The sequence below is a fragment of the Rhinolophus sinicus genome, chromosome 18, assembly GCF_057876585.1.
Source record: "Rhinolophus sinicus isolate RSI-liver-muscle chromosome 18, RSI-T2T, whole genome shotgun sequence".
NCBI classification, from domain to species: Eukaryota; Metazoa; Chordata; class Mammalia; order Chiroptera; family Rhinolophidae; genus Rhinolophus; species Rhinolophus sinicus.
In genome coordinates this window covers 56,982,291-57,005,503 of record NC_142518.1, presented here as the reverse complement: position 1 = coordinate 57,005,503, position 23,213 = coordinate 56,982,291, and positions in this window count along the sequence as shown.

The following is a 23,213-nucleotide window of genomic DNA, read 5'->3' as shown; positions in this document are numbered from 1 at the left end:
TTGGTTGTTTCCATATCTTGGCCACTGTAAATAAAGCAGCAATGAACACTGCAGCACGTATGTCTTTACGGATAACTGTTTTCAGATTTTTTGGGTAGATACCCAGGAGATGGATTGCTGGTTCATATGGTACTTCTATTCTTAATTTTTGGAGGAACCTCCACACTGCCTTTCATAGTGGCTTCACCAATCTGCATTCCCACCAACAGTGTATGAAGGTTCCTTTTTTTCCACAACCTTTCCAACACTTGTTCTTATTTGTGTTGTTGATGATAGCCATTCTAAACGGTGTGAGGTGATATCTCATTATGGCTTTTGTTTGCATTTCTCTGATGATTATTGATGTTGAGCATTTTTTCATGTCTATTTGCCATTTGTATGTCCTCTTTGGAGAAATATCTACTCAGGTCCTCGGCCTATTTTTTAATTGGGTTGTTTGTTTTTTTGTTTTTGTTGACATATGAATTCCTTATATATTTTGGATATTAGCCCTTTAAAGGAGGCGTTTGCAAATATCTTCTCCCCTTCAGTTGGTTGCCTCTTTATTTTGTCGATGGTTTCTTTTGCTATGCAGAAGCTTTTTAGTTGATACAGTCCATTCATTTATTTCAGTTTTTACTTCCCTTGCCTTTAAAGTTGAATTAATAAAATCCTCTTTGAACCCAAGGTTCATAAATTTAGTACCTATGTTTTCTTCTAGTTTTATTTTTTTTGTTTTTGTTTTTAGTTTATTGTTCCAGGTCTTACGTTTAGGTCTTTGAACCATTTTGAGTTAATTTTGGTACACAGTGACGAATAGCAGTCTAGTTTCATTCTTTTGCATGTGGCTTTCCAATACTCCAAGTACCATTTATTGAAGAGGCTGTCTTTTCTCCATTGTATATTTTTGGCTCCTTTATCAAAAATTATCTGTCCATATTTATGTGGGTTTATTTCTGAGTTTTCAACTCTATTCCGTTGGTCTGTGTGTCTGTTTTTCTGCCAATATCATACTGTTTTGATTATTGTTGCCCTGTAGTACAAGCTGAAGTTAGGGAGTGTGATACCTCCAGCATTATTTTTTTTTTCCTTAGGATTGCTTTGGCTATTTGGGGTCTTTTGTGGTTCCATACAAATCTAATGATTTTTTGTTCTATTTCTTTAAAAAATGCCATTGGGATTTTAATGGGGATTGCATTAAATCTGTGTATTGCTTTGAGTAATATGGTCATTTTAACTATGTTGATTTTTCCAATCCATGAACACACAATGTCTTTCCATTTCTTTGGGTCTTCTTAATTTCTTTTACAAATGTCTTGTAATTTTCAGTGTATAGGACCTTCACATCCTTGGTTAAGTTTATTCCTAGGTATTTTATTCTTTTTGTTGCAATTGCAAAACAAAGTTTTTTCATTTGTTTTTCTGAGATTTCATTGTTAGTATATAGGAATGCAATGGATTTTTGTACGTTGATTTTGTAGGCAGCCACTTTCCTTATATTCATTTATTGTTTCTAATAGCTTTTTGGTGGAGTCTTTAGGGTTTTCTATATGCAGCACCATGTCATCTGCAAAAAATTTAACTTCTTCATTCCCAATTCAGATGCGTTTTATTTCTTTCTCTTGCCTGATTGCTCTTTCTAGGACTTTCTCCTACTTTTTCACTGGTGAATCTTTTTCATATATATATATATATATATATATATATATATATATATTTTTTTTTTTTTTTTTTTTTTTTTTTTTCTCCTCTGATTGGAAGAATTCCACTACTTTCTCACAGTCCACTTATCCTTTTTCCCACTTAATGCTTCTGATATTGAAGCCCTCTATTAAGTTTTTTAGCTCAGTTTTTATATTCTTTAGTTCTGTGATTTCTCTTCTGTACTTTTTAATATTTTCCACCTCTGTTGAAATTCTCATTTTGTTCCTTCATTGCTCTCCTAACCTTAGTGAGCATCTTTATGATTGCTATTTTGAACTCTCCATCAGGTAAATCACTTATCTCCATTTCATTAAGATCTGTTTCTGAAGATTTATCTTCTGAACATATTCCTCTGTTTCTTTATTTTCCTTGACTCTCTGTGTTGGTTTCTGCACATAGATAAACAGGCACTTCTCCCGTTCTTAAAAGAGTGGTCATGAGTAGATGAACTTCATTAATTAGCATTGCATGGGCTCCTTGTTGTCTCTCAAAACTTTATGATTGCTCAAGCTTCCTTCTTTTTAATAGTAGCTCTCAACAGTTAATGGCAGGCAAAGACCCATCAGTGTCCCAAAGGGGAGGGAAGGATTATACTCAGCATCTACATGCAGGCTGATTGGAAGCCAGACCTTCAGACAGTAGCTGAGAAAGTATGTAATTAAGCCCCTTTCAGGGAGAAAGTTGGAGATAAGCATTTTTGCTTGCTCCCTCTGCTCAGGTCTGGGAATATAGTCGTGGGAGAGAGGTATACCTGTGCCTATTAAGAACTCCTTTATTTGCTACAGTCTTGTGAGACTTGTGAATGCAAGCCCTGTTGGTTAACAGAGCCAGGTGATCTGGAGTCCCTCAGGCAAGAGCTACAAAAGCTGGAGTCCCAGAATTATGTATAAGCTTCTTCCAGGGTAATACATATGCCTTGAAGTGGGTAGAGGGAGAATCATGTGAGGTGTCTGCCAACTTTCCTCAATTTTGAGGAAGATTTTAATGCTAAATTAGAAACCTGATCTTCAGGCATCAGCTTTCAAAATACACAGATGGACTTCTTTTAGGAAAAGACTGGGAGATGGGCATTTTTGCCTGTTCTCTCTGCGATGAGCCCTAGGTGGATAGCTGCAGAGAGTGACACCTGCCCATTAATAATTACTTCTTTGTTTTCTATAGTGTTGTGGATCTCATCATGTACAATTCATTGGTTTCAAAGCTGGGTGTTCTGGGGTTCTATCTATTGTGTGGGAGTTTTAAAAGATGGGGCACTAAGTGTGGAGTTAAAATTCATCACACATCAGGGAAAATCTTGGAATTGAAAATTCCCCTTCCAATTGTAAGGTGCTAATGGCAGGGATGTCATTTATGGGGATTGTGTGTTATCAATCTTTTCTATCCGTTTAGATGTGGACATTTTCTTTTTGCCAAACATGTAGGAGTCACTCAGCTAGTTTCTGAATTTCTTTCAGAGGTAATTTCTCCATGTGTAGCTGTGCATTCTGTGTGTTTATAAGAGAAGAATTCAGGAGCCCCCGCTGTTGTCATATTGGTACTTATATCTCCTGTAAATACTACTTTAGTGTTCTTATATGATAATTCTAAAATTTATGTCAGATCTGGATTAGTTTCAGTTGATTAATCTGTCTCTTTTAATAGGTTATATTTTCTTTCTTCTTCACCTGTCTAGGAATTTTTTATTGTATGCTAGCTACACAATGTGAATTTTACCTTATTGGGTGTTAAATATTTGTGTATTCTTACAAGTATCCTTGAGCTTTCTTCTAGGGCACAGTTAAGTTACTTGTGAATAGTTTGAACCTTTTGGGTTCCATATTTAAGATTTATTAAGCAGACACAGAGTAATGCTCCATCTAGTATTATTTCCCATGACACAGGCAAGACACTACTGAGTACTGTACCCAATTCCTCATGGAACTTGAAGTTTTCTTGTCAGACTCATGGGATCAGAAACTATTTCTGGCCCCATGTGACTAGTGGGACACTGTTACCTCTATGTAAGGTGTGGGGGCTGTTTGTTTCATACCTTCAGATAGTTTTCTTACATGGATGCCAGTACTCAGCTAATCTACTCAAGGGGAACAGACATTTGGAGTTCTCTTTCTTTGAAACTCTCTCCCCTCCAGTATTTGGTCTGGAAAAATTGAGCTACTTTAGCTTCCATGGATTCTCTCCAACTCAGTGAATATGCTGTGCTTTTTCTGGATTCACCCTCCCTGATCTGGGGCCCGGAACATCGCTCAAGGAAGTAAATGGAGCAATCTTAGTTTCATTTTCTTTATGTTCTCTGACTCAGTGATCATTTTCCTTTGTTGCTTGATATACAGTGTCTTACAAAATGTTTTCTACATTTTGTTAGTTTTTGTTGTTGTTGTTGTTGTTTTAGGACTGAGGGTAAATCTGATTCTTATACACCAGTTTTGTCCAGTAGTATAAATTGATACATACCTAATTTTATTATGTATATATTTTTTGTTTGTTTGTTTGTTTTTAAAGATTTTATTGGGGAAGGGGAACAGGACTTTATTGGGGAACAGTGTGTACTTCCAGGCCTTTTTTCCAAGTCAAGTTGTTGTTCTTTCAGTCTTAGTTGTGGAGGGCACAGCTCAGCTCCAGGTCCAGTTCCCATTTCTAGTTGCAGGGGGCACAGCCCACCATCCCTTGCGGGACTCGAGGAGTTGAACCGGCAACCTTGTGGTTGAGAGCCCACTGGCCCATGTGGGAATCGAACCAGCAGCCTTCGGAGTTAAGAGCGTGGAGCTCTAACCACCTGAGCCACCACGCCGGCCTATTATGTATATTTTTGAGTGAACTCACTTTCCTAACCAGATTTATCGTTTTTTGTGTGTTTTTTGTTGTTGTTGTTGTTGTTTTTTGCATTCTCTATACAATCTCTCATAGTATGAGACATTATGATACAGTATATGTGATGAATGGCTAATCATTAGGGTCCTTTCACAGGCACTTATTTGAATTTCTCATATTTGTTCATTAAAGACAATTATTTTACACCTACTATATGTAAAGTACTATGGGGTTTATAGACATAGATCAAATTTGGATCTTCTTTCAGAAAGCTTTTTTCAAAAAATTGTTAAATTAAACAAGATATAGAGAAATAAAGCTTGTAAGAGATATAAAACATATATTGAAAGCTCCAAAAATGCAGAGCTACCTATGTTTCTGTTTAAAATCTAAGAAAGACTCCTGCCTCTACAATTTTATGGTTTGACATTTGCCTGCACTGACATGTCTGAATGAAATGATTTTTCACTACATAGAAAATTGTCTCTAGATTTTGATAAAACAAATAATAAGAAATAAGCAATACTACCATTTTTTCCCCCAAAATAAGACCTAGCTGGACAATCAGCTCTAATGCGCCTTTTGGAGCAAAAATTAATATAATACCCTGTATTATATTATATTATACTAATATTATATTATAGTATAGTATATTAAAGACCAGGTTTTATATTATAGTAAAATAAGACCAGGTCTTATATTAATTTTTGCTCCAAAAGATACATTAGAGCTGATTGTCTTGCTAGGTCTTATTTTTAGGGAAACACAGTATTAGTAAACACAGTATTAGTAATCCCAAGGTCTAGACTGGGAAGTGATAGAAATATTCAAAAATTTTAAAATATCAGGACAATTCTGGATAAGTAGGCATACAGAATATCAAGATGTTGACAAAAGCAGAGAAAATATCTATATATTAAAATTACATAAAGATGACAGATACAACAAAATGAATACCAATATATTATTTTCAATTGATCAACCAGTTATTGAAATATTAGATGGGGTAAATGTTCTAATATCTACTGGAAATACGTAAGAACATAAGAAAGGGAATATAAAGTGATTATATTATGCAACAAATTTATTGAAAAATTTGGTGCAAATATATAGTTTATAAAGAAGGGGAGATAAAGAGTTTTCCAATAGAATAACCAAGAATAAATTGTTTACTCACTTCCTGTGGGATAAAAAGTCAGAAAAAATATCAGTTCAATGTAATAATAATTTACTGTAGATAAATAAAATAGGGAACAGCCCTTACTTTTAGGCACTTAAAATTTGGTGGAAGACATACATTTTTTTAACATTCCATTCACTATAAAGCAGTATATGAGTTGGACCGACATTGCTTTCTGGTATAGTTCAGCCATTTAAACACACGCGCACACACACACACACACACACACACACACACACCCCACAGGATATTTATTTTGAGTTATATAGTGGATTCAGAGTTGGGAAGGCATGCCCCTTTTAGATTACCAAAGATGGTATCCATACTCATGGATTATGGAGGATATAGCCATCCATATTTTAGTGATGATAAAGACCTCAGCAAGATAACCACAAATACAAAAATTTTAACCTGCACAAAAATGGAAATCCCTGAGAGTCTTGATTGATTTCCATTCAATCAAGGAGCATTTGTCCAGTTTATACATCAGGAGAAGGAGACAGTGCTGGTGTGCTGAAACTCATTTCTATAGCTCTATATGCTAATGAATATTCAATATTGTTATTTTTTACCATATACAGCAATTGCTCACACATTTAGTACCACAAGGATTTACATGATCACAAAAATGAGGGTATATTTCTCTTCCCTAGTCAGTTGCAGAATAATTTGTAACAATCATACTCCTGAACAGATCTTTAATCCAGACCACCAGAAATTTAATGTTGTATACTTATCTGTTGCTATATAATTCGATGACTTATACTCACTGCTTTCCTGAGCCCAGAGCTAGACAAGAAGGCCAAACTTTGCCGAAAATTCCTTTACTGAGGTGAAACTGTCATGCTGGAGTTTGGAAGTGAGAGAATTTAGATAGTTCAGTGGAGTTAAACTTTATGTTGCTCATTTATGACTGACATAAACTTGGGGAAGACAGATGCTTAATTGTAACCAAAGTGTTAATAACCTTGATTGTACTCTCCTCAATAACTTTTACACTGGCTTCAGTAACAAGAAATGTCAGTAACTGTGATAATGACTCATTTGGAAATTACTTGGGAGCATTAAAGTCACACTCAGTGGGTGAAAGATTAAAATATTGGATGGAAAGAGGGTTGATTTAGTCCTGCAATATCATTTTAATGGAATTTGTTATGGAAAAAAGGGAAGAAGTAAGGGAGGTCAGTTTATTCTATATATGTTAGAATTGTGCCTCTTGTTATGTACTCTCATAATAAAAAATAAATATAAGCTGACTCATTTCAACTAAAAGGAATGCTTTTATATGTGTAAAAATCATAAACCACATTAGGCTTATGGAGCTCTTGAATGATTTAAAAACGTATCCCTAACTTTAGCAGTTCAGAGTGAATTTCGCATTTCTATTCAAGTTTGCTGAAATGGATTGGTTCCAATGAAGAATGAATCAATCTACTGAATCAATCATGGATAGTCAGTGATTTTTACTCCACCTGTTGTTATATCTGTATCTACCTTGATTTGAAATCAATTATGCAAAAAAACTGGAACTCACAAATATATGGAAATTAAACACAATGCTACTGACTAATCAATAAGTCAAAACAAACCAAAATAAAAATCAAAAGTTACAACTAGTTTTCTAGTTTCTGCCACACTTCAAACAGATTTTTTCAATCTTGATATTTCAATGACTTAGGGACTGTTAAGACTTTGTTACCCCTAGAGTCCTGCAATAAAGACAAGTACGTGATTCTTGTATGCAGATGTAACCTACACCTCACTTGAAGCCTCCAGGTTTTCTATAATTACACACCTTATTCTCTTAATATCTAACTCACCAGTTAATAGCGATCTGATTCTGGAGGGTATTAAATGATAGACTGAGGAGTTTAAATATTTCTTAGGTAGACAGAAATTCAACATTGAGAGCTTCTGAGAAATTAAATGACATACCATTACCAGTGCTTTAAGGAAATGAATTGGTGAGCACTGCACGAATTAAATGAGATATTGTTTTCAAAGCATATTTCATAGAGCTTAACATATAATATTCATGTAATATTTATAGTTGTTACGCAAGGTTAGAATAACTGAGCTGAGCCAATTTTTAAATACTAGTGAAGTGAATTAGAAAAGCTAAAAAGTTAGCTAAAATTGTTTTAAATTTAACCTAAAAAGAGAAAGAGTGAGCAATAAAATAATAGTAGGGGATTAAAATGTCCCACTTACATTAATGGATAGATCTTTCAGACAGAAATCAATAAGAAAATGTCGGCCTTAAACAACACATTAGACTAGATGAACTTAAAAGATATATCCAGAACATTCCATCCAAAAGCAGTACAATCCATATCGTACACAAATGCACATGAAACAGTCCCATGATAGATCTTGTGTTAAGCCACAGAACAAGTCTTAATAAATTTACGAGGATTGAAATCATATCAAGCTTATTTTTTACAATTGTATGAAACTAGAAATTAATTATGCAAAAAAACTGGAACTCACAAATATATATGGAAATTAAACACAATGCTACTGAATAATCAATAAGTCAAAACAGAAACCAAAATAAAGGTCAAAAGTTACTTTGAGATAAACAAAAATGAAAATATACCAAAATTTGTAGAATGCAGCAAAAGCAGTTCTAAGAGGGGAGTTCATAGCAATAAGTGCCTATCTCAAGATACAAGAAAAGTCTCAAATAAACAACCTAACATTACACCTCAAAGAACTAGACAAATAAGAACAAACAGAACCCCAAATTAACAGAAGAAAATAAAGATTAGAGCAGAAATAAGTGAAATAGAGAATAAAAAGACCATAGAGAAGATAAATAAAATTGAGTTGGTTCTTTAACAATATAAACAATATTGACAGCATTTAGCTAGACTCACCAAGAAAAAAAGAGAACTTTAATAAATAAAATCAGAAATAAATGAGATGTCACAACTGATACCATAGAAATAAAAAGGATTACAAAAAGTATTATGAACAATTACATGCAAATTGGGCAACCTAAAAGAAATGGGTAAATTTCTAGAATCATACAACCTACAAAGACAATTATAATGCAATAGAAAATCTAAACAGATCGATTTTTAGTAAGGAGATTGAATCAGTAATCAAAAACATCCCAACAAACAAAAGTCCAGTATCAAAGAGTTTCACTGATGAATTCTACCAAACATTCAAAAAAGAATTAATACCCAACCTTCTCATACTCTTCCAAAAAAGAGGAGAAAACTCTTCCTAACTCATTTTATGAGGCAAGCATTACCCTGATACAAAAGCAGAAAAGGACATCATAAGAAAAGAAACTTACAGGACAATATTTCAGATGAAAATAGAGGCAAAAATCATCAGCATAATATTTGAAAATTGAATTAATCAATTCATTAAAAGAATCATACACCAGGATCAAGTGGGGTTTATTCCAGGCAGATAAAGAGGGTTCAATATCTGCAAATCAGTCAATGTGGTACACTAAATTACCAAAATGAAATATAGAAATTATATGATCATCTAAATCGATGCAGAAAAAGCATTTGACAAAATTCAACATCCGTTTATGATTTTTAAAAAAGTGGGTATATAGGAATTGTGCCTCCACATAATAAAGGTCATATATGATAACACCACAGCTACCATGTTTCCCCGAAAATAAGACCTAGCCAGACAGTCAGCTCTAATGCGTCTTTTGGAGCAAAAATTAATATAAGACCTGGTCTTATTTTACTATAATATAAGACCAGGTATAATATAATATAATATAATATATAATATAATATAATATAATATAATATAATATAATATAATATAATATAATACAATATAATATATACTATAATATAATATAGTATAGTATAATATAATATAATATCAGGTATTATTTTACTATAAGATTATTATTATTATTATTTTACTATATATTTTTTACTAATATATATTTACTATAACATTATACAAGACCCAGTTTTATATTAATTTTTGCTCCAAAAGACGCATTAAACCTGATTGTCAAGCTAGGTTTTATTTTCGGAGAAACACAGTAACATTAACTCAATTGTGAAAAGCTAAATGCTTTTTCTCTAACATCAGGAGCAAGACAAAGATACCCCTCTTGCCACTTTCATTTATCTTGTTTTTTTGAGTGTAAGTGCTCATGTCTTCTTTCAATTCTGGAAAATTTATAGCTTTTTATTTTTCAGGCATTACTATCATCTCTGTTTTATCTTTGAGGCATGCTATTTGATATAATCTATTGGAATGATGTTGATATATAATTATTAGCTAATGTCCTTACTTTATTCAGATTTCTTTAGTGTTTTGCTAACATCATTAATCTGTTCTAGGATCGCATTCAGGATACCACTTTATGTTTACCTGTCATTGTTTCTGGCAGTTCCTCAGATTGCTCTTAATGATCTCAACAGTTTTGAGGAGTACTGGTCAGATGTTTTGTAAAATGTCCCTTAACTGAGATTTACCTGATGTTTCTCATGACTAAACTGCTTTTATGAGTTCTGGTGAGAAAACAACAAAGTACCATTCTCATCACATTATATAAAGATAACATACTATCAACATATTTTACCACTGTTAGTGTGTACCTGGATCACCTAGCTGAAGTAATGTTTGTTAGGTTTCTCCACCGCAAAGTTACTCTTTATTCTTCCCCTTCCATACTGTACTCTTTAGAAGGAAGTCATTATGTGTAGTCAACACTTAACAAGTGAGGAGTTATCTCCTTGAGAGAGAAGTATATACATAAATTATTTGAAATTCTTCTGCAATGAATATTTATCTATTCTCCCCCATTTGTTTATTTACTCATTATTCATATTAGCATGTACTTTTGCAAAAGTATATTTATTTTATAATTTTGATTATAATTCAATACATGTTCATTTTGTTCCTCAAGTTGTTCCAGATTTGACCACTAGGACCTATTTCAGATTGGTCTCAGATTCCTTTGAAAAATCTTCATAAATGTGAGGGTTTTGTGGGGGTTTTTTGTTTGCTTTTTTTTTTTTTTAGCTCTTTAGAGCACTATGAGATGTGAGGAAATACATATGTATACGTTAACACCTGTATAAAAACATATCCATAAACATTTACAAATATTTACATATGTAAGCATCTGTTTCTATATTAACCCAAACATGAGTTCATACTGATGGCTCCCGTTGTAACCCATTATTACATGAATATTTCTAGCCTCCCCTCCTTCTGTTACTGTGCAAAAGGTCTGGCTCCACGCATCATGAAAGCCAAAACTCAAGAGGTGAGGTTGGTGGGAAGAAAAGCTGGTTTATTCAAAATGCTGACTTTCTGGGAGGAAGGCAGACTCCTGTCTAAATGCCAGCTGCCCCCCACTTTCCCCTCCCCAATACCTGCAGAAAGGCACTTCCCAGAGGCTGGTTTGTTTCAGGGATAGGAGTGGATCACATGCCCATGTAAAAACTTCTTTCAAGTCAGTGTCCTGGAGGTTTCCTTGTGAAAACAGGGTCATGGAGCCTGGTATGCATACAGTTTGGAGTAAACAGAACCATTGAAACTGGCATGTATAGTCAATATATAGTAAACAAAGTCATTCAGTTTCTGTGTGAGGGGTGGAAAGCAAAGAAAAACTTTCAAAAAGATCCAAGCTAAACTACACTGTTAAATCAAATTACACTAGAGGTTTAAATCCCAAAATACAAGATATAGTGTCACTGTTACACTTCCTTATATTTTCTTTTAAGTTTCTCAAGTGAGAAATGTGGCTCCCACTATCTTAATTGCTCAATTCCATTATACGTGGAGAGTAGTATCAGAACTGTTAACCCCTGCCTCCAAGTGAAACAACTGTATCAACTATCATATAGTGCTTATCTTGTTTCTTTTGCCTCTAGCTTTTTTAATTAATTATTTTTTTAGTTACAATTGACTTTCAATATTATTTCATATTAGTTTCAGGTGTACAGCTTAGTGGTTAGGCATTTATATAATGTATGCAATGATCACCTGATTAGTTTAGTATGTATGTGGCACTATACATAGTTGTTGCAACATTATTTTTATAGACTCCACTTATTTCTTATGTTAGTTAGGTCAACACTTTTTCACTTACCCATTTCAGTTAAGATCATTTCATACATTTGTAATATAGTTAGATTGTTATGTCTTATCCTTCATTTCATCCTAGGATTCTGCTGACCTCCAAAAAGATTTTATTTTACATTCACATGCATAAAGGTTCACTACTTGTGCTCTAAATTTGCATGGGTCTTGACAAATGCATAGTGTTATGTATCTATGATTATAATATAATACGGAATAGTTTCACTGCCCTAAAAAATCCCCTATGCTTCTAGTCAACCCTCCCTTTTCCGTCCAAGCCCTGCTTAGTACTGGTTTTCTAACTGTCTCTATAATTTTGCCTTTTCCAGAATGCTATCAAATGGAAATCATATAGTACATAACCTTTACAGAACGTCTTCATTCACTTAGAAATATGCACTTAAGATTGATACATTGTTTTCTCTGTGGCTTGACAATTCATTTCCTTGTATTGCTGAATACTATTCCGTTGTATGTGTGTACCGCTGTCTCTCAGTTCACCCACTGAAGGGCATCCGGAATGCTTCCAGTTGTTGTTGATTATGAATAAAGCTGCTATAAACATTCATATGCAGATGTTTGTGTGGTCATAAGTTTTCAAATAAGTTGGGTAAATAGTTGAGAGCATACTTGCTGGATCATTTACCTGTGTAAGAAAACTGCCAAACTGTCTTCCAAAGTGGCTACACTCTATTGCATCCCCCCAGCAGTGAATGAGACTCCTGTTGGTGCATAACCTCACCAGCATTTGATATTGTCAATTTTGGGATTTATCCATTCTAATAGGTGTGTAGTGATATCTAACTCTTCTTTAATTTTCAATGCCTTATGAAAAATGATGTGGAGCAACCTCCCAGAAACTGGACTCATAGAAATTTTGGGGTCCTCCTCTTAAAGTGATACTTGGAATACAACAGATTCAATTATGAAGCCAGCAAGTCACTTGTTCTAAGACTGCATATAACCCTTTCATCCCTGAGACTGCAGCTTACTTGAAATCCACACTTCCTTTTTTGGGAAGTGGTGTGTAACAATATATCTCCTCAGCTTCTCTTTCATTGGGGAAGGTTGGCAACTCCTCTAGCAACCAACTTCAAACAGTGATAATTGCTCTAGTCTCTTTTCTTGTGTAGAACAGTTTTAGTCCCTTTTATCTCACTTGAGCTAAAATCTAATCCATCATGGCCTGTCTTCTTATGGAGACCCCAATAAGCCCATAGCTTTGGCCCTATTTATTGCTTTGATTTTGAATTTCAGTTTTGTCTCGTGTCCATGAATTTAAAAAAAATATTCAACTATATATTTTTAAAAATTTTTATGTTTATACTTTTCTACCATCGGTGTGTATTTTTTCCATGTGAAGACATAGTCTAATGTGGGCTCGATGATCTTTGCCTCCTATTGTTTACATTCTGTATAGTCCCTTCCCCTTGAGCATTGCCAGAAACTGTGAGTTGCTTCTGTCCAATAGAACAGCAAAGGTAACGGGATATGGCATCCATGATAGCATTACATAAGACTACAACCTGTCTTTTTAAGAGACTCTCTCTCTTGCTGGCTTTCAAGAAGCAAGTTGTGTGCTTTCCCAATAGAGAGGGCTGCATGGTAAGGAACCAAAGACAGCCTTTGGCTAACTACCAACAAGAAACCAAAGCCCTTAGTCTGACAGTCTGTAAGCAACTGTGTTCTGCCAATAGCCATGTGGTCTTCAAAGTGGGTTCTTTTCCTGTTGAGCCTTAAATGAGAGAGCCCAGCCCTGACTGGCACCTTAATTGCAGACTTGCAGAGGACTCAACTAAGTAATGTCCAGACTCTTGATAGACAGAAACTCTGAAATGTTAAATGTGATAATATTTTATGTCATAATAGGTAACTAATATACACCAGAAAGAGTGTATCAAATTTTGAGAACTGCCAGCCATCTTGACTAGAAAATTCAGTTAATAATTTTTAAAGAATATTTATAAACTCTTGAAAATACAGCAGCTTATGTTATGAAACAAGATACTACAAAATTTAAAATAAAATTTTGAAGTAGAATAATACAATGTTGTTAATGAATTAAGCAGAGCAAAGTCATTCATTCAACATTATTCATCATCTTGCATTTTTAGTCACTGTGCTGTAGTCACCTGACTAACGAATTCAAGCCCTCTTTTCAATACTTGATACTTTCATCACAATATAAAGCCATCGAACTTGCAAATTTTGGAGAAGGTAACTCTTTCCAATTTATTATTCACACAATCCTGGGTGTTGCCACGCAGCAGCCTACCCACCTGTCTCCTCGTACCTGCCCCTAAAGAAAGGAGAGTCTGTGAGCCTAATCCTTTCAGGGACTTTGCTTCACCTTTGTGCTTACATTTATGTCTCCCTGTTTGGCCCCAAAATATGGCTGGCTAGTCAAAGATGGGTACCACTCCCCACAGGGGTTTGGGGGGCAACCCAAGCCAGACACAGCCATATGGGGACCATCTGGGGAACTCGCTGGGTCAATAGAGAGGGGGCATAGCCTCCCACCATCCCCTGGCTAAGGAGAGCCTCTGCCTCTGTGGCTGCATTCCTTCCCACAACCTTCAGGGGAAGTGACTCAATGATGTGCTCTCCATCTATTCATGTGCATAAAGGTTTTATCCCTTGGGGAAGTACTTATCTTGGAACTTAGTTCAACTGCCTGCAGGCAAGGGTGACTGGCTTAAATCAGTTTCCTATTGTAATGTGTGGCATTCACAGATCTTGAGATTGACAAGCTTTACTTCTTTTACTTCCACACCTAATAAAAGCCATGTGTTGGCCCTATTCGGGGCTCAGTCCTTAAGACTTGAGTCCGTTGGCCCTGCTTGCACTCTACTCCGGTCCACTGTCTTTCTTAACCTTGTGCCACCCTCCTCGTTTCCCACAACTCTTGTCGTGCTGGACGTGATACCTGGGTATGTTTTACATAGAACTATTTTGTAATATTAATACCTTCCTGTTTTACAAGCTTTTGTTTTTCTCCAAACAGAAGTAGATTATGTGAGTATAAATATAACACACGTACCCTGTTCCCCCTGAAAATAAGACCTAGCTGGACAATCAGCTCTAATGCGTCTTTTGGGGCAAAATTAATATAAGACCTGGTCTTATAATATATTATATCATATGAGACCTGGTCTTATAATAAAATAAGACTGGGTCTTATATTAAATTTTGCTCCAAAAAACACATTAGAGCTGATTGGCTGGCTAGGTCTTATTTTTGGGGAAACGTGGTAATAACAAGGGACATCTGTGTACAATTTAAAAATTAGGTTTTTAAATGCCACTGAAGTGAACAGGAATTATCTCATCTCTGGGTTACATTGTACTGACATTTGAAGTCAATATATATGTCATTACAGTCTAAATATTAACCTTACTGAAAGGACATTGAGATGTTAAATATGTTTTATTTCAAATGCCAATGAAATAAGATAATGGCATTCATCTATAATTGCTTAAAATGAAGAAAATTTTTCTGCAGTCATTAATTTTAGATTGTGTTATGGATGGTGATATAAATTAGTCACTTGACCCTGATGAATAAGTAAGCTTTTCCATCAAATAAGCTTCCTGCCATCAAATCTTGTCAGGTCTGCCTTCTAAGTAAATCTAGGCTCTGACTAGTTTTCACCACCTCCACTACTCACTACTCGTACATGCCACCTTCATCCTATCCATTATTAGATCTCTCCTCCAATCCTGCAATAGCCTTTTCACTGGGCGCCCTTCATTCGGTCATTCCTCAGCAGTTTATTCAATATAGAGTAACCTTTAATCCTTTTAAAACTTCAGTCAGAAAATGTGCCTTCTGCACAAAATCCTGCAATACCACTCCTTTTTACTCAGTATAAATGTATAAGTCCCAATAGTGGCTTATATTACTCTGCAAAATTTAACTCTCATTCTGTCTCTGATCTCATATATTACTGCTTCCACTTGCTCCTTATTGGCCTTGTTTTACTTGTGTTTGCTCAAACAGACTAAGCATACTTTTCCATCAGAACTTCTTCATTTGCTGTTTCCTCCTCATGGAATGCTCTTTCTGTAGATACCTCCATATCTTGCCCCCCTATATTCTTCAGGACTTTCCTCAAATGCCACCTTCAATTGTCACCTTGCCTCATGTTTATAATAAAAATGGCAATCATTACACTTTTCACCCAGCACACCATTTATCTTCCCTGCTTTTTTCCTCCATAGCAATCATCAAAATCTAAGAGAAACTTTTTTTTTGCTTGAATGATGCATATTATCCCAAAGAAAGAATTACTAAAAATTAGTGAATTGCTACTCAATGTCAATTTTGCCATAGAAACACAAAGAGAGTCACTTGCCAATATGTTTTTGAAAGTAAATTATCTGTAGCCGAAAATAAAATTCTGTTTGTGATTTCACCATTGTATCTATGGATACTGGGCTGTATTTTATGGTGGAGAAACATATATAATGGAGTTGCTAAATGTTAGGCCTCTGGAATTGACAAACCCAGTGGTAAATTTAACTCCACATTTACCAGACTTTGAAATATTTAACCTGCCTGAATATCAGTATTCTCATCTGTAAAATGGTAATTAAGATAATGGCAACATACTGTCAGAATTAAATGGATTGATATAAGTTAAACATCTAATATAGTGCCTAGACTATAGTAAGTACTTCATAAATGTTAGCTCTTCCTAGTAATGTGAAGTATCTCACTTTTACCAGTCAATGGACACAATTTAGTATATTGCTTAGTTGTGTGGTCTCGGATATCAGACATACATGGGTTTACAACTCAGCTCACCACTCACCAGCTATGTGACCTTGGGATTTTTCTTATTTTGTGAGGTAGTATCGCTACAAACTTCCCTTTTAGAACTGTTTTTGCCACATCCCCTAGAGTTTGGAAACTTGTGTTTCCATTTTGATTTGTCTCATGGTAATTTTGATATTCTCTTTGATTTCTTCTCCGATCCATTGGTTGCTTAGTAGCATGCAGCACCAGTGGCACCCAGAGCAGGCTCATGTCAGGGTGTCCTTGCAAACCAGACTCTGGGGACTTCCCAGTATGTTAACTTGCCAGGTCTACAACAGGTGCAGGCTTAGGGGACCAATGAGTGCTGTGGCAGCCATGTAGGCTTGCTAGAATGCTTGGATTGAGCTTCCACCCACACTATCTAGGTGGAATGGGAACATAAACTGTGGCTCTCACTGGCACTTTCAATCCCAGAGAGTTCCTGCAATTTTTGAAAGTTCTTGCAGTTCCCCACCCTTTTATCAGGTTCCTTGGTGTTAGTAAATGGATTTTTTTCATGTATAGTCTAGGTTTCCTTTAAATTGCTGTTTTATTGCTGTGTCCTGGGATAAGCATGTCTGCGTATGTCCCCTCAGTGATATCCCTCTCTACTGCAGGTTGCCTCATAGGGGTAGGGTTCCCATGGCTTTCATACCTGTCTCTTCCACCACTCTCCATGTGGTCCCTCTCTTGTTTGTTGTGCAGAAGCTGTTTATTTTTTATTTGTGAGAAACTGGTATGTATTTATGTGTATATTTGGTGTGTTCATAGGAGGAGGTGAGTTCAGGGTTTTCCTAAGCTGCCATCTTGGATCTACCTCCTCTTATTTTACTTCTATGAAGCTCAGATTGCCCACCTGTGACATTGTCATTAAGTAGAACCTGCATCAAAGGGTTTGATGTAAGAGTTTTTCTGAGATAAATGTGTATTAATGACAGTGCCTAGAAGATAGTAAGCACTGAAAAAAAAAAAAAAAAGCTAGGAATACTGGATGGTAGAAAGGGAGGTATCTACATTGTATGCAATTAAGAGCATAGGTAATACCTCTTCTTCACCACCCTACCCAATTGACATATAGCATTCATGTAAACAGACACCAAAATTATTTGCCTCATAGGTGTACTTAAGGCATGACAAATTGGAGATGTTCTCTGTGCCTTGGGAAGCACTAATCTATATCGGAAGATCAATTCTGTATAGCTTATGGGAGACACAGAAGGGGGGAGTACTGCAACATGCTGGTATCAAAAAAGACTTAAGATGTGCATACTGCTGACCTTAAATAAAAAGTCAGTTAGATATTTCTCCAGAGAAATGAGTTTGTTAGAGAACAACAAAGAACTGCAATTTAGAATACACAACCATGGTGGGCCACATGCAAGTCCATTAAAATAAATGACAGGAAACTCTCTTATGGGGAGGAAGAAGTTGGGAGGGCTTTTACAAAATTTTCCCTGTTGTGCTTACTGATCTATACAGGGTGCGAGAGATCCTTCTTCTGGCCTCCCTTCTTTATTTTAAATGAGGTATCTCTTTACTAATTTTTTATGTTTTCACCTTTTGATCAAGTCTTTCTCTGAAAGTATTGCTGATCAAGAGTCATATATTTTTCAGTTCCAATGGGCTTTTGTCGCTCGATGCCAAGAAGGACCTTTCCTGGATGGCAAATCCCATGGTGGAGGTAAAGTGCATAGATTTGGAAAACTATTGTGGTCACATTTGAGTAACAAGTAGGGGCAAATGGGAGATCTCTCAGGCATTTCTCATTTAAAATCTGTCTCTTATTATAATGAATATGGCAAAGGCACATTTAAAACAGAAAGAATTAAACAAGCAACTTGGAAAGACATAATGCAGGAATAAAATATAAAGCATTGGAATAGTATTGTTATCTCAGAAAAAACTGTTTGGAACTAAATGTCTTATCAATAATACAGCCAGTAGGTTGCAAATTCAGAGACTATGAAATTTTGTAGAAGAGTCCAGAGTCAGTTAATAGTCAGATGAAAGAAAAAAAAAAGTTAGATGAAAGAAAGACTTCTATGAATTTTAAACATTTTAACTCTTCATAAAAAGCAAGTAAAAAGATTAATTTTTCACAGGATCATCATAAGCTGTTTCTGAAAAACCATGATCAAAAGATTGTTCCCCCTTTCACAAAGGATTGGAAAATGTGCACAAGTGGACTGTCCTTCCATGAAAGAGAGCGGAGAAAAAACAGTGAGAAAAGGGTCTACAGGCCTAGTTCGGACATCTTGGGAGTGTTGTCTTGTGAGATGTTATATGCTTCAATTCTGAGAAATCTTTACTTTCAAGTCACCAGACTGTGTGCAGGTCCAGTTAGGGTTAGGTGCTTTCTTCAGATATGTCATGTGTCCAAAAGTCTGTTACCTGGAGTTTAGTGGCAAAAGGGTTGATTAGCAGCACCAGATAGGGGCTCTTCCAATGCATTGAAAAGAGTCTTTCTAGAGGTGTCTTTTCCAATAGATATTATCTCCAGGTAGCAGAGTGTGGTGTTTGGGGTTTTGTCTCCCTGAAGTACACTGTGGAAAAGATTGCTCTACCAAAATATGGTTGTTTTTAATAGAAGTGATTCAGCTTTTACAACATTGACGTATGTCTCTCATTATTAACTGTGGATCAAAAGAAACAGGAGCCAAGTTCATGGCACATCCTATAACTCTCAAAAAGTGAGAGTTTATGAGCTCCAAAGGGGTGGATCTGAGACTTAGAAGAACTAGAGGGAATGCTTTTGTCCTGAGTACTTGGAGGGTTTCTGCAATTTTACCAACTGAATCTTAACAATGTCATTAGTGCATTCAACTAAACCGAAGGATTGAGAGGGTTAAATGTGATGAAAGTGTTACAAGACCAGTCAAACAGCACAGATTTGTTGAGGCACCTGACAAGTGAAAAGGTGTCCCTGATCATTATGGAGTTGGACAGGGACCCCAGGTAGAGGTAATCTTTTACAAAAGGACTTTAGCTACAAAAGAGGCTGCAGCCTGCCTATCAGGGAAAGCTTCAGTCTAATGAGAAAACATATAGACCATGACTAAAATATATGTATGGCCATGAGAAAGGAAATGCTGTATGAAATACATTTCCCAGACCTCAAATGGTCCATTAGGCAATTTAAAATGTCCAGGAACAGGCTTCGCAGAGTTGTACATTGGACAAGTTGGTCAAGTGATGTAGGTGCTTTGTACAGCCTTATTAATATTTCCCCACCAGTATTCATACATAAATGCTCTCATTTTGTCAGTGGACCAATGGTTTAATACATGTACATTAGTTACGAGTGGAAACTTTAGAGTGTCTGGTGGTGTTATTTGGCTTGAACCAAAGCTTTATCTTTTTATCAAACAAACAATATTTGGATTTCCAATCTTTGCTGTTTTTTTCTTTGCTGAGGTCAATTTTTGGTCTTCTCTAGCCAGTTTTTCTAAGTTGTCAGTTGGGAAAATATTCTTTTGGACCATGACAGATGTTTGGCTGCTGCTGGTTCCTTTAAGGGCAGAATTCCTTGCAGAAAGGTCAGCAAGGCGATTTCTCTTAGCTTCCTGATAGTCAAGTTTAGAATGCCCTGGGGATCTTAACGATAGCAAAAACAGCAAATAAAAGTATGGCATCCAGTAGTTCCTAAACATAAAGGCCATATTTAATTTTATTTCTGCTGAAAATAAGGAAGCCATGTTGCTTCCATAACATTCCAAAGCATAAGGTACTCTGAAAGCATATCTACTATCAGTATAAATGTTGGCAGGTTTGTCTTGGGCTAGGCTTCAGGGCTGTATCAGTGCATACAATTCTGCTTGTTGGGCCATAGGCAAAGATGCTGCTTCGATTACATCAGAGAGTGTACATATTGCATATCCAGCACAATATTGCCCATTTTTCACCTTTTAAATGAGAACCATCAGTGAACCATTAGAAATTGGCTTTACCCAGGGGAGCTTCCTGCACATCATCATAAAGGGTCAGGAAGTGGTCTGTTAGTGTTAAGCAGTCCTGAGGGGCTTCACTGGCAACAGAGGGGAGAAGAGTAGCAGGGGAAGGTTATAACAATGTGAAAGAGTTATGTGAGAAACAGTTAACAAAAGGATTTCACAAAAGGTAAGGTGACTGAAAAATGTTGACTGTGATGAGAATTCAAGCGGGCTTCTACTGCACAGGGTACAAAGTTGCTTAAAGGAGATCCCACAGCAATCTTCTTTGTGGCCTTAACCAAAAAGGCAGTGGCAGTAATGGCTCTAAGGCAAGGGGGATATTCCCATGGTGCAGGGTCCAGTTGTTGGCTATAATATCTTATAAGTCAATGGTGATTCCCATGGTTCTGGTTCAGTACCCCAAGGGTGTCTCCTTCCTTTTCATGTACAAAAAGGAAAAATGGAATCTGACCATTGGAATGCCCAAGAACAGAAGGGTGCCTTAAACTTTCCTTTAAAGCTTTAAAGGCTATGCTGCCCTGTTTCCCCCAAAAATTTTGTCGGGTTGTTGTTCTTTTGTAAAGCATACATAGGTTTTAACATAAGAGATGTGGGATCCAATTTTGACAATTACCAAGAAAACCTCACTGATGCTTAGTTTTGGGTTTTGGGAAACAGGACACCATGAAGCTGATCTGTATCTGGGTGCAGTTTTTGTTCTCATATCAAATGCCCTAAATATTGAACATGGCTTTGAGAAAACTGCAATTTTTATTTGGAGACTGTATGCCCCTTTAAGGCCAAAAGTTTTAACAGGTGGATGCTGTCTTCCTGTAAGGGAACTTGGGAAGAAGAGAAAAGAAGTAAGTGGCCCACGTATTGTAACAAAGGAGAACCACTAGGGAGTTCCATATCATCCATACTGGCCTTTAGAATTTGTGAGAAATAAGAAGGACTCTCAATAAAACCCTGAGACATTACTGTAAATTGTTTTCCTTCCCAAGTGAGGACAAAAAGGTATTGGCTAGCTTCATCAACTGGAATGCTAACAAATGTACTGCAAATCAATTATAGTAAAGAATTTACGTTCAGTTAGGATGGGTGTTAGTAGAGTATGAGGGTTCAGATCAATAGGGTGTTGAGGGAGAACAATGTCGTTTATTGCTCAGAAGCCCTGGACAAGTCTTCGCTCTCTTCCCTTGGATTTTCTCACAGGCACAATATGTTATTGCAGATCTAGTGTGAAGGACAATGAATCCCTCTGTTTTGTAACCTTCGATTAGGGGCTTTATACCTTGAAGAGTTCCTTTAGTTATAGGGTATTGATTGAATCTGGGACGGGGATTTGAGGGATGTATTTCAATCTTGATAGGAGGTGCTCTGTGGATTCGGTCAATATCAGTTAAAGATTTTGCTCATAAAGAGAATAGCAGCTAATTCAATAGGGACAAATGATCAGTGCTCCCATATTCAGTTATAGTGCCATCAGATATGGAGCACATAAAAGATGATGAAGGGTCATTTAATTCACCTGATTGGCTATTTTAATGGCTACTATGAAATTCTAGAATTATTTCCCCCTTTTGGGACATAGAAATTTCAGCATGGTGCTTTGCTTAGAAGTCTCAACCTAGTAAATGAATAGGGGTGGAGCAACTAAGGAAGATAAGTGTGAATATCTCCTCAAGGGCCTAAACAAAAAGGGATAGTTTCAGACACAGGAACCTGTTGAGGTTTATTGGAGATTCCCACTATTTGAACTATTTTAGTACTCTGAAGCAGAGGCTACTTTATAGAAGCAGGGTTGAGCAACGAGAGTATAGCTCTGATGTGAATAAGAAGAGAGAATAATTCATTTCAGATCTGGAGAGTAGTTTTTCCAAGCTGATTAAGAAGGATGTGTGGGAAGAGCCCCTGTAGTTCCTCAGATTCTCATCACTAGGAATTAGGAGGACATTGGAAGGGTGGTTAGGAGGCTGAAGGTGCCTGAAACACTTAAATTTGTGACAATCTCTTTTTCAATGTCCTGGCTCTTTGTACTAAGAGCAGAAACTAGGTTTTTTATTTCATATAAGGACCTTCATTTGCCAGAGTTGAAAATTAAGAATTTTAGTGGTGTTGTTGCGGAAAAGCGGCGAGGACCGAGAGACTCAAGCGGCATGCAGAGATCAGGGAGAACACAGCTTTATTATGCCGGTGGGCTCAGCGGGATTTTTCCCAAAGGCTGAGCACTTACTGGGGTCGAGCGCTTTGTTTTACAGGGTTAGGCCTCTGGGTTGGGGGGAAATCTGGCCGGGGTGCCGGGGAGGTCCGTCCCTAGCAGCTGTGATCGCTCAACATTGTTTTGACAGGGAGGCCTCTAACTATGGTGCCCACCAGAGACAGCTCTGATAAGGGAGGAGGAGAATGGGGATGGAGCTGGAGCTCCTATCAGGGCCCGCAGGAAAAAAACGTCCTGACAGTCTCACTTCTAGGTTGCTCATCTAAGGTGCAAGGGAGCTGACTTGCCAAATTAACTAAGTCTGGAGTAGACATAATTTCCTATTCCATTCTGGGCCTTATGACTAAAATCGGAAGATTTTGTTTTAGCCCATAAATAAACGGTTATTAAGCTACCCAAGTGGAATTAATATCTGAAGGAAGAGCAGAATTTTCTTTGAAAACCACCTAAAGTCAATTGTAATAATCATGAAGAGTCTCACCAGGTTTTTGTGAGCAGGACTGAATTT